This window comes from Curcuma longa, chromosome 3, assembly GCF_044706935.1.
Source record: "Curcuma longa cultivar G26 ecotype Majalengka, Jawa Barat chromosome 3, ITB_CL_G26_1.1, whole genome shotgun sequence".
NCBI classification, from domain to species: domain Eukaryota; kingdom Viridiplantae; phylum Streptophyta; class Magnoliopsida; order Zingiberales; family Zingiberaceae; genus Curcuma; species Curcuma longa.
In genome coordinates this window covers 17,823,392-17,840,793 of record NC_133863.1, presented here as the reverse complement: position 1 = coordinate 17,840,793, position 17,402 = coordinate 17,823,392, and the positions used below count along the sequence as shown (strand labels likewise).

General features: G+C 36.3%; 1 pseudogene; it reads right to left on the bottom strand.

Annotated features, from left to right (window-relative positions):
• Positions 1–8,160: 8,160 nt before the first annotated feature.
• Positions 8,161–14,657, bottom strand: LOC141823806 (uncharacterized; annotated as a pseudogene).
• Positions 14,658–17,402: the final 2,745 nt, after the last annotated feature.

Sequence of the window (17,402 nt, the reverse complement as noted above, 5' to 3'; positions counted from 1 at the left end):
GAAAACAACTGTAAAGTTAGCAGAAGATGCCAGCAAAAGGACAGCCTCCTTCCGACTCTGGTGAGCTGTAAAGACAGGCAATAATGCCACCACTACCTATTTGTGTGAATTATTAAAGTTAAAGTTGTCAGTGTGTGCATTATTAAAGTTAGTATGAGTGCGATCACTAACTGTAAAGGTGATCGGTGTGAATTATTAAAGTTAGTATGAGTGCGATCACCAGTTGTAAAGGTGATCAGTGTGTGGCAGAATGTAAAGATTCTCTCTTATCAAGGAGAGCATGTGATGATGGGGCCCAATGAGCATCTAACATCTCTCCTATATAAGAAGGATCACTCAGCCCTTACAGAGCACGAATCAAACGATCCTTGAGCTCTATTTGGGATTGTAAACTTCTGCAGCTAATAAGAATCTGTGAGTTTTCCATCTTTTCTCCTTATTTCTTGTTAGCTCTATCTCTTATCTCTCTTTCTCTCCTCCTCTATCCCCTCCGCCCTAAGTACTGGCACATGAACTTTGCTAAACAATTCCATTTTCCACTAAATAGTCATCAAAAATGGCATTGAAATATTCTTTATCATTGTCGGTTCTAAGAATTTGGATATTTGTTTGGAATTGAGTTTGGATCATTTTGTGGAAGACTTTAAAGATGTTATTGGTTTTAGACTTGTCCTTAAGAAGATAAACCCACGTAACCCATGTATGATTATCAATGAATAAAATAAATCATCTTTTCCCATAAGAAGTGTGAATTTGTGAGGGCTCCAAATATCACTATGAATTAATGAAAATAGAGAGATGGTTTATATCGTTTAGGAGAAATAAACTTGGCTAATTGACACAGTTTATAATTGAAACCCAAATAATCTTTATTTGTAAACATTGAAGGAAATAGATACTTCAAATAACCAAAACTAAGATGACCAAGACGATAATGTCAAGACATTATTTCCCCATTACTAAAATAAAAAAAAACAACATGAGACAACAAAGACTGACCATTTTATCCTCGAAGTAATAAAGACCTTTATGAATTCTAGCATTATCAATCGTCTTCCCCGATAGTAGGTCCTGAAAAAGATACGAGAAGATAAGAATTTAGCTAAACACTAATTATCAAGGGTAACTTTGCTAACATAAATTAAATTGTATTTTAGAGCAGGTATATTAAAAACAAATTTCAAAATGATATGCTGAAACAATCAAATATCGCATATACCAACAACTACAATTAATGATCCTTCAGCAATCCTAACAGTAGTTTGACGAGAATAGAGAAAATAGGAAGAAAAGATTTGAGTCACCTGTCATATGGTTAGAGACCCCAAAAATCAATGATCCAAGGAATCGTTGAATGGTTACGAAAGGAAGAATTGAGTTTACAAGATTGAGTCATGGAGCACGACAACATTAGAGCTCGAAGACGCATTGACAGCCATTTGGTTGAAGAATTTACAATATTATTCAATCTGTTCTTTGGTGAAGGGGGCAAAAACACCAAAGATAGCAGATTTTTCTTAGCTCAATTGAGTATGAAATCCACAATCTTCATTCCTTTTCCGAGGTTGTCAATTTGCTAGTTTCCCATATTTCCCAACGTTTGTCTTTGGTATGGCCTGATCGATTGTAGTATTCACACCAAAGACGTTTATTTTGGCATTGATTTGGTGTGGAATTGTTTATAGAAACCAAAGCTGAAACGTCTATTGTAATCAATTGTGGTGTTATAATCTCATCAGTAAACATGACCTTACGACAGGTTTCTTCCGATTGGACTTCTGTAAAGGCTTCTTCAGGAGATAGGAATGAATCACGTGTAACTATACGACCACATACCTCATTCAAATTACGATTAAGACTGGCCAAAAAAATCAAACACACGCTCCTTTTCAATATTACGACGAATTTTGATACTACAATCAGCGCACGTTGAATCTTCTTCAAAGAATAGATCAAGTTCCTGCCAAAGATCTTAAAGATTAGAGAAGTATTGTGTTACCGAATTTGAACCTTGTTTTAATTCTTTCAACTTCGATCGTAACTCAAAGATCTGAGAAGTATTGCCCAGATCGGAATACATCTTTCGAGCTATGTTTCACACCTCCTCAGTTGTCTTGAACTAAAGATAATGGTGACTAATGTTGAGTTTCATGGAATTAATTAGCCAAGCAAGCATGATTAAATTCTCGATCATCTATGTCTGGTATGATGCATCGCTTGATGTGGGCTGAAATGAGTTGCCCATAAGATAACCCAGCTTCCCTCTGTCGCTGATGACTATCTTTACTGATTGAGCCCATTATAAATAATTATGGTCGTTCTACTTATGTACCGTAATTTGCAAAGATGAGATGTCGCTTTTGAAAAAAGAAGAGACGACGATGATAAGTTGTTATTTGACAGGGTTAATTAGGGACTATTTTGGACTTTTTTAATCATATTTCATGTCATAATTTAGGTTTTAAGCTTATTTCTTATCTTTGATGAATCTTAGGCTTCATTCTATATTTTTTTCATTAATTGAGTAATTTACATGTATTAATTGTTTGAATTTGATGTTTTGCAGGGAATTAGGATGAAGCCACGAATAAGCCCAATTTTGAGGAAAATAAATCCTGGTTCGAGTCGGATTCAAATCAGAGTTAATTTGGATCAACCTGGTGTAAAATAGTCAATTCGATTCATGGGGTTCAACTAGGTTCGATTTGGGCTCGAATCTAGATCAATTCAAGCTTAGTTCAGTCAAATGTTGAATTAGACCGATTCAATTGAACCGCCGGTTCAAGCTTTTGTTTAAAAGGAAGCTGGTTCACCGCGAGAGAAGGGGGGCTCGGATGCTAGGGTTACTGTGATTCCTCATTCGCGATTTTTCTCCGTTCTTCGTCGTCGAGCTCCTCTCCAATTCTCTTCCCCGATTTCCCGATCAGATCCGAACAGCATCGGCAACTTCGGTGGTCGACGGGTGCCGAACCCCCGCACAACCTTGTACCGCGAGCGATGCGCTCCGGTGATAGGCTCTTCCATCCGTCGTTCGTGTTCCGCCGCTGTGAGCAATTGTTCCAACGAGCGGTCGCCGACGATAGCCACAGCCTCCGCATCCACAGAAGCACGAAGATAGCTGGGCCCTGTCTGCGGTTGCAGTAGAGCACCTCCGATTCGCTTCGTCTCTCCACCGTCACCGGAAAAGGGTAAGTAAGGATTGTTCAATCTTGGTTTACTGACCTATCTGCGGTTGTAGCAGGACAGCAGATCAACGGCTGACGATCTCGACGCTTTTCCTTCTCCGATCGTGTCTCACCGTGAGCGGTTTGCTCCGGGGAGATCCACTTCCATCGGCGTAAAGTCTCCTCCGAGTGCTGGCTACCCTCTGTGATGAATCGGGAATCGAAACTCATTTCCCTAACCCTAGCATGAAATTCATTCTTTCATCCCTGTTTCTTAGCCGATTTCATCTTTTAAGAAAACCCCCTTGGAAATGCTTGTTTCATACGATCTTGAGTGCTTTCAAGTTGTGTGATGCTTGATAATTTGATTGTGAATGCTATTTGGTTGTTTGAGATGTTAGAGAACTGCTATAATCGTTCAGAATGTTGAATGTGTAAGTTGGTAGAATTGAATGGGATCCGGTTATGTATGATTGACAAATTGGAACTTGAATTTGTGTCATCAATGAAATTTGAATGATTTCTTTATGTTGGATTGAGTTCTTGAGGTTGTGTGAATGTTTGTGAACATGTTCAAGTTGTTTTAAATGAACCGGTTGTATAATATGATGTTGCGTTGAGTTGTAGATTTAAATAATGCTTGTGAATTAAGAATTGTAGATTATAATTTGTTTGTATGTAACTTAGTTGTTGTATGTGATTGTATATGGGATTCATGTTGTATGTTGACTTTGTGGTAATGTAATGAATCATTAAAATTGTTCAATTGTGTTGTAGATGGAACATAGTTGTTGTGTAAATGGGTGTAGAGATTTGTTGTTAAAATCTTGTATAGGTTTGTTCCTTGGTGTTGGAGTTGTAAGTTACTTGATTATGTTCTTGTTTAGTCATTTATAATAACCATGTACTCGGGTTGTTAATGTTATGTATATATGTGGTTATTGTTGTTATCATGTTAGTTATGTGAATTGTTGTTTAAAATTGTTTTATAGTGTTGTATATTGTTCACATGTTTAGCTATACATCTCTGTTGTGGCATAGTATAATTATGTGAATTAGGGTTGACAGTAAATTTGATTGTTGTTTGAATAATTGGTGATATGGTTGTGCAATAGTATTTGAATCAAGAATTAGGTATAATTAATATTCTTTTGGTAATTGTAAAATTTAGTTGTCAATAAGTGGATTTTAGAGATAATTAGGAATTAATAAAACTCCGCACCAAATGTCTAGTACAACTTCCATCATCGAGTCCATGAGAGGCGACCCGGATCTCTCTATATTACTTAAGCGATGATTAGGGGTTTGATAAATTAATAAAATTTTTAATTTTGATGGATGTGAGTGACAAAACAAATAAAACAAATAATGAAATAAAAATAAAAATAAAACACACGCCATCAGACGACAAAAGGTTTTTCAGTCGAAGATTGAGTAGAAGAATCCATAGACATCGTGATCGTCTTCGGAGGAGAAAAATCGCACGTGTTTGTTTACAGAGTGGAATCTCGCTCTGAAACCATGAAAAAATTCTCACACAATTTTATTCATGAATCAAGGATACACTTTTATACAATGAGAATTAAAAAATAAAAAAATATTCTATCAAAAATAAATTATTCTCAACCAAATCAATCTAATTATATTCCTTTTCACTCATGATTTGATTGAGTCTCCATAAAAAAGGATTTGATTAGTTTCTACATTGCCTATGATTTGATTGACTCTCCATAAGAAAAGATTTTATTATTTTCTACGTTGTATAATAATTATTATAGATAATAAAAAAGAACAACTCAGTGCATGAAGCACCCACTAATGCAGGCTCCTGAAGAAGAGAAGGGTCAGACCATAATGGATCTATTCTACACAGCCTTATCCTTTATTACAAAAGACTTTCTGCAACTCGAACACGTGACCATAAGATCACATGGTAGCAACTTTACCGTTGCGCAAAGGCTCCCCTTCAATAATCATTATAGACAATAAAAATAACAAATTTATCCACCAAGACCATGGAAAACATTTCATGATAGACTTTCATTTCTTCAATCATCTTCCAAGTGAACAAATAATACAAAATGCATGATATTCCACTGCTTAAAATTTGAGGAAGTTCTGACCATGTCTTCCTTTGCGCAAACTTTAGCTAAAGACCTGAAGACCATGTCAACTAAACTCATTGATATCTTGTTACCAAAACCATACTTTGAATATTCAAATCTTATTTTATTTATCTTAAAACCTTTAAGTTCCAAAATTTTTCTCCAAATTTAATCTAATTATGCTCTAATCAATTAACAAATATTAATTGTAAATAATATGTGCTAAGTGTTCATCTTGAATATGATTTATTAGTTGGTTTAGTAATAGCGTAAAAAAGGATAGAACTTAGAGCTCTTGATGAAACGACATCTACTTATACAAAAATAATAATAACAATAAACAAATCACACTCTAGAGTTCAATTACAATATAATTACAAAAATAAATTCTTCTCTAAAACTCACCACAATAATTGTCTGGGTGACTAGGTGTAAACCAACAACCATAGAAAAAAATATTTGGCACACTCTTAAGTAAATCAGCATTATTAAAACAATACAGCTACAAGAGATTTTTTTTTCTTCTCTAAAATCTATCGCAAACATTGGCAAAGGATTTACCATGATCTTTTTCTAAATCAATAAATATCCAAAAATCTTTTTTTTCTTCTCTATTTTTTTCCACTATTTATCTTATCAAATAATTAGCATCTATGGTTGATCTTCCAAACCTAAAACCAAATTAATTTTTGAAAATGATTGTCTCAACTTTAATTTTCGTCTCAATAACTATTTACAAAATTTCATGATATAACTTAATTCAACTTTATGCCTCTATAATTTGGACTATATTATATATCCCCATGATTCTTATAAATAAGTATAAAAATTTTATTGAATAACTAAGTTCACTAAATTAAACATTGATTTCCTGAACTCCACCGAATTTCAAGAAAAATATAGTGTGAATCTATATTTTTCATATACCTATACTTTCTTCCAAATCTATGATTCCTAAATCTACCATAATTTTCAATCTCTGAAATCAAATTACCTATGGAATGCTCATTAATTAACTTTACATCTTTTCTTGATTGCAAATCATCAACAAGAACCCTTTAATTTTTCTAATGCATTTAACAATCACCTAGATCTCTATATTTTCTTTCTCTAGCTTCTGCAATCAATAAATACATGTCTCATGCATAGTTTATAGTTTATTTATCATCTGCTTTAAACTTCACCATGCTTATACTTTTTGGCCACAAGTTTAGTTATTCTATACCCATTCAAGTTATCTTCATTTCTATGATTCCAAAGCAACACTTTTAAAACTAATAGCCTTTTGTACCTCGGCATACAACCACCAACTCTCCTTATATATTACCTCTAGCTTTGGAACTCCAAAAATTACTCTAATATGCATCATCAACATGAAGCCTTGTTTGTGCTAACTATTTGAGGTTACTAAAGTCCCCAAAATATCAATATTATGAAACTCCTCATTCTAAATTGTTTCAACATTCTATCTTTGAAAAGTCTTATAATTTCTTAAAATTCTACCATCTAGTTTTCTAAAAGTATAAGTTGTTTTTACATTTTTTTTTCTGCCTTCCTAGTAAAAGAAAAAATCTATTTGATGTAATGAAATGCTCATCCAACTTTAAGTCTCTTCCTAATGTGGATATCAACAATATTAAGAACATAAAATGCAAGAAAATTTAAAAGTGTACTACCCCCATCATATAATTTACCAAATTGATAATCTTCAAGTACACCTTTGTAATTTAAACTTTACTAAAATATAGAATTGATTGTTTATAATAGATAGAATAAACATTAGCTGAACAGAATATAATGACAAGATGGAAATGTCATCTTATTGAAATAAATGGTTTGGAGAAATAAAGCAGATAAGTAGTAATGCTTTCATTATATGCTAAAATCTCATACCAAGTACGATATACATACGTCAATAAGAGTAAACAATATAAATTAAGAGATTGATAGACAAAACACAAAACAAATAAACAAAACATTGAACCATCTGTAAAAATACACAAATCACAACTGTAGAAATAGATAAACTAACCTGCTGACATCTGCCGATCATATAAAAATTGCACAGTTATACTGCTATTGGCTTTACTACTGGCGGAAGCTTCAATCTCTTAACTCCTTGTTCCCTCTCTTTCTGTGCTCTTTTCCTTCTCTTAGCTTTCTGCAGAGAAATAAGCAAACAAAAAAAGGGGATACACTTTGATGGCTATCTACTAGATGTAAGGGCACTTTAACAAAATGCTGATGGCTTAAGGGCTTCGGTGTATATATCAACAGTGCAGCCACCTTTTCTGTACTTTTCTTTCCTCGGTTAAAGCACCTCTTTTTCTTTTAGGTCCAACGGTTACCAGCCTGTAAAAAGATAGAGACACAGACCAAACAAAATCAGGCAATAATGAAGAAAGAAGGCTGCTAAACTAAAAAATTGAGTTTGAAGGTTCAGTCTCCTATCAGACAATTGCATCCTGCAATAATTCTGGTTATTTTGAGTTGTAATTGTATACCAGGACAGAGTGTAACCAATGGATGGAAACATAATCATTTAACTATTAGCAAACTGTAGAAAGATAAGTTTATTGATAATGAGTACAAATATAAATTTTTGGACAATAATTTTATACGTCCAACATCACCTTCAAAGTGAAAAGAATAAATTGACTTGCTGAATAAAAGAAGTATATCAACATTACTCACATTCTGACAAATTGTGTTCTCTTCATCCAACGTAAGAGTAGGCACTGCAGCTTCATGCTTCTAGGCATCCATCAAAGGTACATTATGACAATTTTTTAGTTCAGCATTTAAATGTATATCATCCAAATTTAGATGGTCAGTAATGGTATATTCATCAACACCTGCATAATGATTATCCATATTCAGGTTAGAAGCACTCAAGAAAATGTTCTCGCCAGAAAAATCCAAGAGTGTTTCTTATCTAAACATTACATAGAAGAATCCAAGAGTGTTTCTTGATGTTTTCCAACTGGTTCATTTGTGGAGTTTGAATGTGGTAATGAATCTAAAAGGTTCTTATGTAATTGTTCTTGAACTGAAGTTCATGGAAGAATCCAAGAGTGTTTCCTATGTTTTTCAACTAATTCATTTGTGGAATTATACATATCCTCTGTTAGAGTTCCAAAACTCAGAATAAAGAACACACAAAATTGTATTAGGGTTAACGCAAACAATCTAGTAAAAAAACTCCCTCCACCAGCCAAAGTCAATGCTCTCTTATGATAATAATTCTTAGATCCCCTCCCCTTTAACTTCCCACAAATTTATAACCACACACTTACTCTAAAACATGTTAACATAACTGCCACAAAAATATAACTGATTTTGAAACATAAACTGCCAACTATATATTCATTATATTTAGGTCTCTTTGTGTTTTGCCCTTCCTGAAATATACAAGTCATGTTTTGGGCTTGTTTCCCCCATGATCCAGTATGTTTCCCTCATGATCCAGCACCTGGTTCACATCTAGAACTTGGTTCCTATCATTACCACCTACTGCAACCCTAGCCTTGTCCTCAAGGCTAAAATAAGGAAATTGAGTTCTAAGAGTGAAATCATCCTCCCATGTTATGTCAATCATGTTCTTGCCCTTCCATTTGACTACTCATTGACGAATCACTTCGCCATTATAAACAAGGTCTCTATTAGCAATCACATATTTTGGTCCCATACCATCTTCCAGTGCTACCTCCAATCCATTGGGTAGATCTGTTTGCACATTGTACTCGCCAATAGCTTTCTTAAGTAATGATACATGAAAGATGGGATGGACCCGAGAATGAGGTGGAAGTTTAAGCTTATATGAAACATCTCTATATTTTGCAACAACCTAGAATGGTCTATAATATCTTGCTGCCAATTTTTGATTAATCCTCCTAGAAACCGTGTGTTGGTTGTAGGGCCTTAATTTAAGGAACACCTATTCTCCTACTACAAATTGCAATGGTTTCCTCTTTTTATCAGCATATCTCTTCGTATGTATATTTAAGTTGAAGGAGAGCTTCATCCCTGTCAAATAACTACCTTATCACTGCCTCAACTTTAGTTTCATTTGTTATGAAACAAGTTAAAGTAAGAGGCCTTCAATCATAAACTACTTCAAAAGGAGTTTTACCAATAGATATATGAAAAGAAGTATTACACCAAAATTCTACCCACGGTATCCAATAAGCCCAACTTCTGGGTTGTTCAGAAGCAAAACAACATAAATATCTCTCCAAACATTTATTCAATACTTCAGTTTGTCCATCTGTTTCAGGATGATAGGAAGAGCTCATCTTAAGCATAGTGCCCTGCAGCTGAAAGATTTCTTTCCAAAAGTAACTGATGAACAATCGATCTCGATCACTAATAATGGATTTAGGTACTTCCTGGAGTCATATAATTTCTCTAGCAAACAACTCAACTACTGTCTTGGCTGTATAAGGATGTCTCAACAAAATAAAACGTGCATATTGAGATAACCGATCCACTACAACAAAAACAGCTTCATGCCATTTAAATAGAGGAAGTCCAGTGATAAAATCCATAGAAATGTCATCCCATATAAGTCTCGATATCGGCAAAGGTTGGAGCAGTCCCCCAGGAGTGGTTGCAGCATATTTGTGTCTTTGACACACATCACAAGACTGCACAAACTCTTGTATGCAACACTTCATACCTATCCAATAAAGATTGCCTACCAATCTTCTATAAGTTTTCAAGAAAACGAAATATCCCCCTAAAGTGGAAGAATGAAATTCCTTTAGGAATAATTGTATTGAAGGAGATGAAGCAGAAATAACAAATCTGTTGTAGTATAGAACTCCTTGTTACAGCTCAAAACCTGGATGGGAATCTGGATTGTTGGTCAATCAACCATAATTTTCTGCATTTGATGGTCCTGTTTAACTTCTTCAATAATATGTTCACCTTCCTCCGATGTAGGGTAAGACACCAAAGTGTGATATTCACCTTCTTCATGTATTCTAGATAATAAAATCAGCAGCTTTATTTTCCAAACCTACTTTGTAAATGACTTCAAATTGGTAACCCAACAACTTAACCATCCAACATTGTTGATCTATGGTTGTGATCCGCTGTTGTAGTAAATGCTTAAGACTCTTTTGATCAGTATACAATATAAAAGATCTCCCAAGAAGGTAGGGACGCTAATGTTGCACAGACAAAATCAAAGCCATCAATTCTTGTTCACATGCAGATTTTGACAAATTCCTTTCTGATGAAGCTTTCCTAAAATAAGCTATTGATTATGCATTAATACAATGTCAATTCCGCTTCCAGAGGCATCACACTCAATCTCAAAAGGCCTTGAAAAACTCAAGAAAGGCAATAACTGGAGGACTGGTCAAGAGTCTTTTAAGTTCCAAAAAAGACTTGAACCCCAGTGAAAATTATGCTTCTTAATCAACTCTGTCAAAGGTTCAGCTACTTTACCATAATTTTCTATAAATTTCTTGTAGTAACCTGTCAAACTCAGAAAATCTCTTACTCCTTTGACATTGCCCAAACTACACTTCTTGGAGTTGGCCACAAATTGATTCTTGAGAAGAACTTCCAATACCATAGAAAGATAAGAGAAATGTGTAGGCCAATCAGAACTATACACTAAAATATCATCAAAGAAAACCAATATAAACTTCCGAAGAAACGGTCGAAATAAATCATTCATTGCTGATTGAAAGGTGGCAGGGGCATTAGTGAGCCCAAAACTCATAACTAAAAACTCATAATGTCCATTGTGAGTGCAAAATGCAGGCTTATGAATGTCTTCCTCCTATACTCCAATTTGATGATACCTTGATTTCAAATCAATTTTAGAAAAAAATATACCCTCGGGGCTACGATTCAAAGGCAAGGCGCTTCTGTAATTAACCAGGCATCCACGGGTCGATTCCCAACTATGACGCACTACGGATTAATTTCTTCCAGTGGGAAGGTCGATAACCGACTGGAACGCTGGTTGCGGAACAACGCGTCGTTCGCGCTTCCCGATTTACCCTGGTAGCCGGTGAGAAATTTTTATAAGACCGGACGGATCACCTTCAAATTAATCGGTTCAAAGAGTTGAATACATGGATTACCAAAAACAAGAAATTAGAAAAAATTGTAGCTCCAAATAACTCATCGAGCAACTCATTTACCATAGGAATAAGGCACTTATCTGAAATTATGACCTTATTTAATGCTCTATAATCAACACACATTCTCCATGATGAATCTTTTTTTACCAATAAGACAGGACTAGAGAAAGAACTTACACTAGGCCGAGTAACCCCTAAATGCAGCATTTCTTAAACCTGTCTCTCCATTTCTCCTTTTGGTCGTGTGGGTATCAGTATGAACGCACACTAATAGGACTCTATCCAGCTTGCAACACTATAGCATGTTGTTGACTCTTGCTTAAGTGGTAACGTGTTCCCTTCTTTGAAAAGTGAAGAAAATCTATCGAGGGAGCAAGATTCTACCTGTCTATTTGTTTACTCTCCTTAACTACCGCCATCTTACCTTGTAGGGTGACCACAAGATCTTCATGATGGAACTGCATGGTCATCTCCTTCCAATCCATTATATCTTTTCCCAATGTTTTCAACCAAGAAACTACCAAGACTACATCTATACATCCCAATTCTAATACGTATGTCTCTGTTTTCAACTCAAAAGCTCCAAGCGAATGGATAACTCGGGACATTTCCCTTTAGTAAACACTTTGTGCCCATTACCAAGTTTAATTCTCATTCTCTGTCTCTTGCACCTTCAATCCGAGAGCCACAGTTAATAAAGGAGAAATAAAATTATGACTAGCGCCACTATCTATAAGCACCACAATATCGATCCCCATTAATTTGCCCTCTAATTTCATGGTTCTATTGTCAATAAGTTACACTCTTTAACTCCTCATCTTCTGAATTTTCTACCTCAAGACCCACTATCTCTCCATCTGAATTTAATTTTTCATTCTCTTCTAACACTAACAACTTCAATTGTTTCTCTGCACATTGGTAAAGTGGGTGGAATTTTTCACCACATTTGAAGCATAATCCCTTTGCCCTTCGTTCCATTAATTCTGGATAAGTAATAGAACGAATTCCTCTGAATTTTTCCATGAACCCTCGTTTCTCTCCTTCTCCTTTTCTTGCTATAGAGGCTAGGGATGAAGGATCTTTATTTGATGTAGAACCTGCGTTACTAGCTTCCTTAGAGTCATGAATTTTGTTAGAACCTCATCCTGTTGTTGTATCCCATTTGGAAAGACTGACTCAATTTCTTCTGAATTGAATTAGGCCCTGTATATGGCCAAAAACTGTCCAAACCAGCACTGTCATAGCACTGAACTTGCTCCATAACCTCTCCTTCCCTAATATCTTTTGTGGGATCTCCCCTTCCTCTAGCAATTCCTCTTCAACATCCTTTGCCATGCGCATTAACTACCCTCTAGATAGTGGATTCAGCGTTCATACTCTTCTTCTGATATGAGATTGTAATCCACTCATGTAATAGCCAATATACTGCTCTTCTAGATGATGTGGAACTTGTGAAGAAATCAACTCAAAGGCTTCAATAAATTCATCCACATTTCCAATTTGTTTTAATGCTGCCAATTCTTCAAAAGGATTCTTATGTCTACACCTTCCATAACGGGCTATGAGAGCACGTTTAAGTTTTCCCCAAGTTAGATTAACTTCAGTCTCCTTAAGAAGATTAAACCAATGAAGGTGGTGTCTTTGGTACTTACATATGTCAACTTGACCTTAACTTCATGAGAAGTATTGACTTCGAAATAAATTTGAGTCCTGATAATCCACGCAATTGGGTCCCAACCATCAAACATTGGTAATTCCACTTTCTTAACAGATATCATGCACTCTTCCAATTGATCTCTTTATTGTTCCTGAGACTCAAATTGAGAGGATTGATTAGTAGAAATGGTTGCCCCCTTCAATGGTGTTTCTTCAACCCTTGTTCCTAATTGCTTGTTGATCTCTTGTAAAAGAGAACCATGTTGTTGTATTTCAAACATCAATCGTTGCATAATATCTCACATTTCTTCCATATTTCCTTCTTGCGTCGCCATCCTCTCTTCCAAAACATTAACCTTATCTGACATCTTTGGCATTCCTTCTAAGCATACAACCCTTCTTAGGTTCAGCAAGTCGGACCAATGTTAGAGTTCCAAAACTCAAAATAGAGAAACACACAGAATTGTATTAGGGTTAACACAAACAGTAAAGAAACTCTCTCCACAAGCCAAAGCCAATACTCTCTTCTGATAATAATTCTTAGATCTGCTCCCCTCTAACTTCCCACAAATATATAACCACACACATACTGTAAAACATGTTAACATAACTGCCACAAAGATATAACTGACTCTCAACCAGAAAGTGCCTATTACTTTGTGTTTGTCCCTCCAAGAATATACACGCCATGTTTTGGGCTTGTTTCTCCCATGATCCAGCATGTTTCCCTCATGATCCAGCACCTAGTCCACATCTAGAACTTGGTTCCTATCATCCTCCTGCAGATGAACCACCAGAAGCTTAACAGTAGACAAATATGTAATGGAATGTTTAACCGACTCGGTGTGTCCAGTCACTTTTCCCCCCAAGCAATTCAGTGGAATTAGTAAATGTTTTCAACTCAAAATCTTTTGTTCTTGTTCTAGTAACTCCTTAGCTTCTAGTATATCTTTGTTCCTTTCTTCTGATTTGCCAATTGTCTCAATAATCCGAATATCAGAATCAAGGCAAGGTGTATTGTCAGATTGGGCATCAGCAATTCTGCTGTCCGAAATCAAAACAATTATCAAATGGAGACGTCAAGTAAAATATTCTCTTAGTTGTGTCAATGATCATACCTTTCTGAACTCGATCAACACCTAGATCACTGTCCGCTTGCTGATGACCTAGCTCCACCATTGTATCCAAAGCCTGACCCTCATCAACTCCAAATTGAAGCTTCGAACTTTCAGACATAAGGCCATTCACCGCTTCACAATTTCCCCATTTCTCATTCCCCAATTTATCGTCCAACCCAAGAATACGATTGGAAGCAACATGGAGGCTAGGGCTTCTATTCCCACTACAACCATGCCCAAGCTCCACCATTGCTTCGATCAAAGGCGAAATCTTTTTCGCAGGAGGGATCAAGGAAATTTCTCGCGAAGCGGCACCGAAGACGGGTCTCGGATCCTCTCGAGATTCTGGAAAGCAGATGAACAATTCATCAAGGCAAAAGGAAAAGATCCTAACAATGTTACAGTACGAGAGGAGACACTGTCGGGATGGGAACTCCGACGCAGGAGCGGGTGGTGAGGCAAGCGGCTCTTGGCCCGAGGGTTTAGGGTTGGGACAGCATTTAGTTCCTCCATAGGTACCTACGCTGCGCCGGGCTCTCACTTTCATCCGAAGTACGCTAGAAACGTTGTCGCGATCACTACCACCGAGTCGCCCAGACGGGGACAGAAGCGACGGTGGAAGTGGCGGAGGGAGCCGACACCGGGGCGGCGCTAGTTGCTTTGTCCAGTCACACTATACCCATGCCGGTTCGAGTTCAGGCTCAGGTATTTAAAGAATTATTAATGATAAAATATAATGAAATAATTTTAAGAAAATAAATTTTATTTATTTTTTTCATTAATCATTTATATTGGACTCAACTGGTTGACATGTTGAGCTTGATCCCAGTCCAATTCAATTTAAGTTCAGCTAGACAATAATTTATGATACGGTCCGAAATCTCCCTCCTCGGCTCCGGACCTCTTACATGGCCACACCACCCCTTCATCGCGCACCTAAATAGCCCTCCGATCTATAGATCAACATCCATCAGTGAGAGTCGGGTGTCATTGGCATTACCCCCTTCAATAGTTAAGTTAGCACGGAACTGAACAAATATTGTCTTTTGTTAGAGAAGAGCTTGAGTTGAAAGAAAAGATATCTTCCGTTGGAGAAGAACTTTAGCTAGGACAAAAAAAAGAAGAAGAATAGTGGTGAGTGGGTCAACCACTGCCTTGATATCAAGCTACTCACAGCAATCAATTGTCGATTTGGCCATCTCCCTCTCTCGGTGGGAGCCCTTCTCCTTATATAAGGCCAAGTCATTCTCCATGTGGACTTCCCATGCTTCGACTGTCAACTCTTGTGCCGGTAGAAGTCAACCTCATGTGTGGACAAAGGTCAAGTTGTCGTCACCTCTGGTCAAGAAATGACATCCTCAAGTACAGGTGAGGGGTCATTGAACCCCTCTTAATCATACGAGATTTGATATGCGCCCAATCACTAATGTCATCCTCCTTTGGTCTACCATTGTTGCACCCATGCTCAAGACACAACCTGTTTTCAGACTCCTAGTTAGGTAATCATTAGCATAAATGATTAAGTAGAATAAGTGGAGGAGTCAAAGTCCAAGGGAGATATTCCCAATGTGGATGTTCTTCCATCTCAAACAGTGGACCGAGAACGTTCCCGAGCGAGATGTTCCTACATAGTCAGTTATGAAAAGAGGAGCTTAGTGGATTCTCGCGAGGAGGTACCCGAGCTGGTATTTGCCTGAGTGAGTAGACCGCGACTTCTCCACCTGGGCAAGTTAGTTGCCATGTCTCTTTGGGGATGTTCTCGAAGAGATGTTCCCAAAATGCAACACTTCCCAAGTCGCGAACTTCCAAAGTCATGAACTTCCCAACTTGGAACTTTCCAAGGATGTTCCCCAGCCGCAACACTTCGGTCTTTCCAGGGATGTTCCCCATAGAGGATGTTCCCAAGCCATCGTAATACTTTGGTATTTTCAAGGATGTTTCCAAAGGAGATATTTCCAAGTCGTAACACTTCAGTTTTTCTAGGTATGTTATTAAAGGGGATATTCCCAAACCACAACACTTAATCTTTCTAGGGATATGTCTAAGCCGCAATACTTCGATCTTTCCAGGGATGTTCTCTAAGCCATAATACTTCCCAGTCCGTGAAGCCTTAACTTTGCCTTGACTTCATTTGGCGGTCACATCTCCGCCCATCTGGCATGTACCATCACAAGCAAGGTCTATAGTATCTACCAAGGCGAAGATTGCGAGACACATCAAGATATAATGTTGACATTTAGTTCGAGTCTATTTGTACAATAAGCTAAATAGGATAAGGTTAAACGAGATCATATCATATATGATACTATTTCAACTTACAACTCTAGGATTGTATTCATCTTTATAAATTTAATCATTTTAATATTGCAAGATTATTTTAAATTATTTTATCATTCTCTTGTAATTTTCATGTTATTATTTTCATTTTCACTTCAAATCAAAATTATTTTTTAAAAAATTATTTTTTATCAGTAGTTTAATATTCATAAAATTCTAACTTACAGTAATAAAGTTTCACATCCATATCCTGTGGTTGAATACTTCACAACATACTATAAATTTTGCATCCATCGTGAAATTGACTATTAACGTATGTTTGATATTTTTCCATGATATAGCCCCTTTTGCCAGCATGAAGATATAATTTGAGATAGACTTCCTGCTATCCAAGTATCTAATAAAATTGGAATCTAAAAATCTAATGATTTCTAGATGACCTGATCTCTGATAAGTGAACATGCAATACTGAGTTCTTTGCAAATATCACATAATTTCTTTATAACATTCCAATAATGGTCCAGGGTTACTTAAATATCTATCTAACATCCCCACAATGTATATAAGATCTGGATACGTACATACTTAAGCATACATCAAACTCCTTACTATAAGCTAAATCTATCACCCTTTAACACAGGTATGTCGTCATGAGCACAATTCTATATGTCATACCGAATGAATATCTTTTTAATATAAACCTTTTGTGAAAGTTCAAATGTGTTCCTTGAACAATCACAACAAATCTATATGCCTAAAATAAAGGATGCTTCACCAAGATCTTTTATTTTAAATTCACCTTATACAAATGACTTGGTTTCTCGCAGTAGACCTTTATCATTACTTGCTAGCAAAATATCATCCATATACAGAACAAGTATAATAAACTTACTCACATTAAACTTGATATACAAACATTGATCAACTTACTCACCTGACGGCAGTGACATCCAGAAAGTACACGGTGACAATTTCATGACA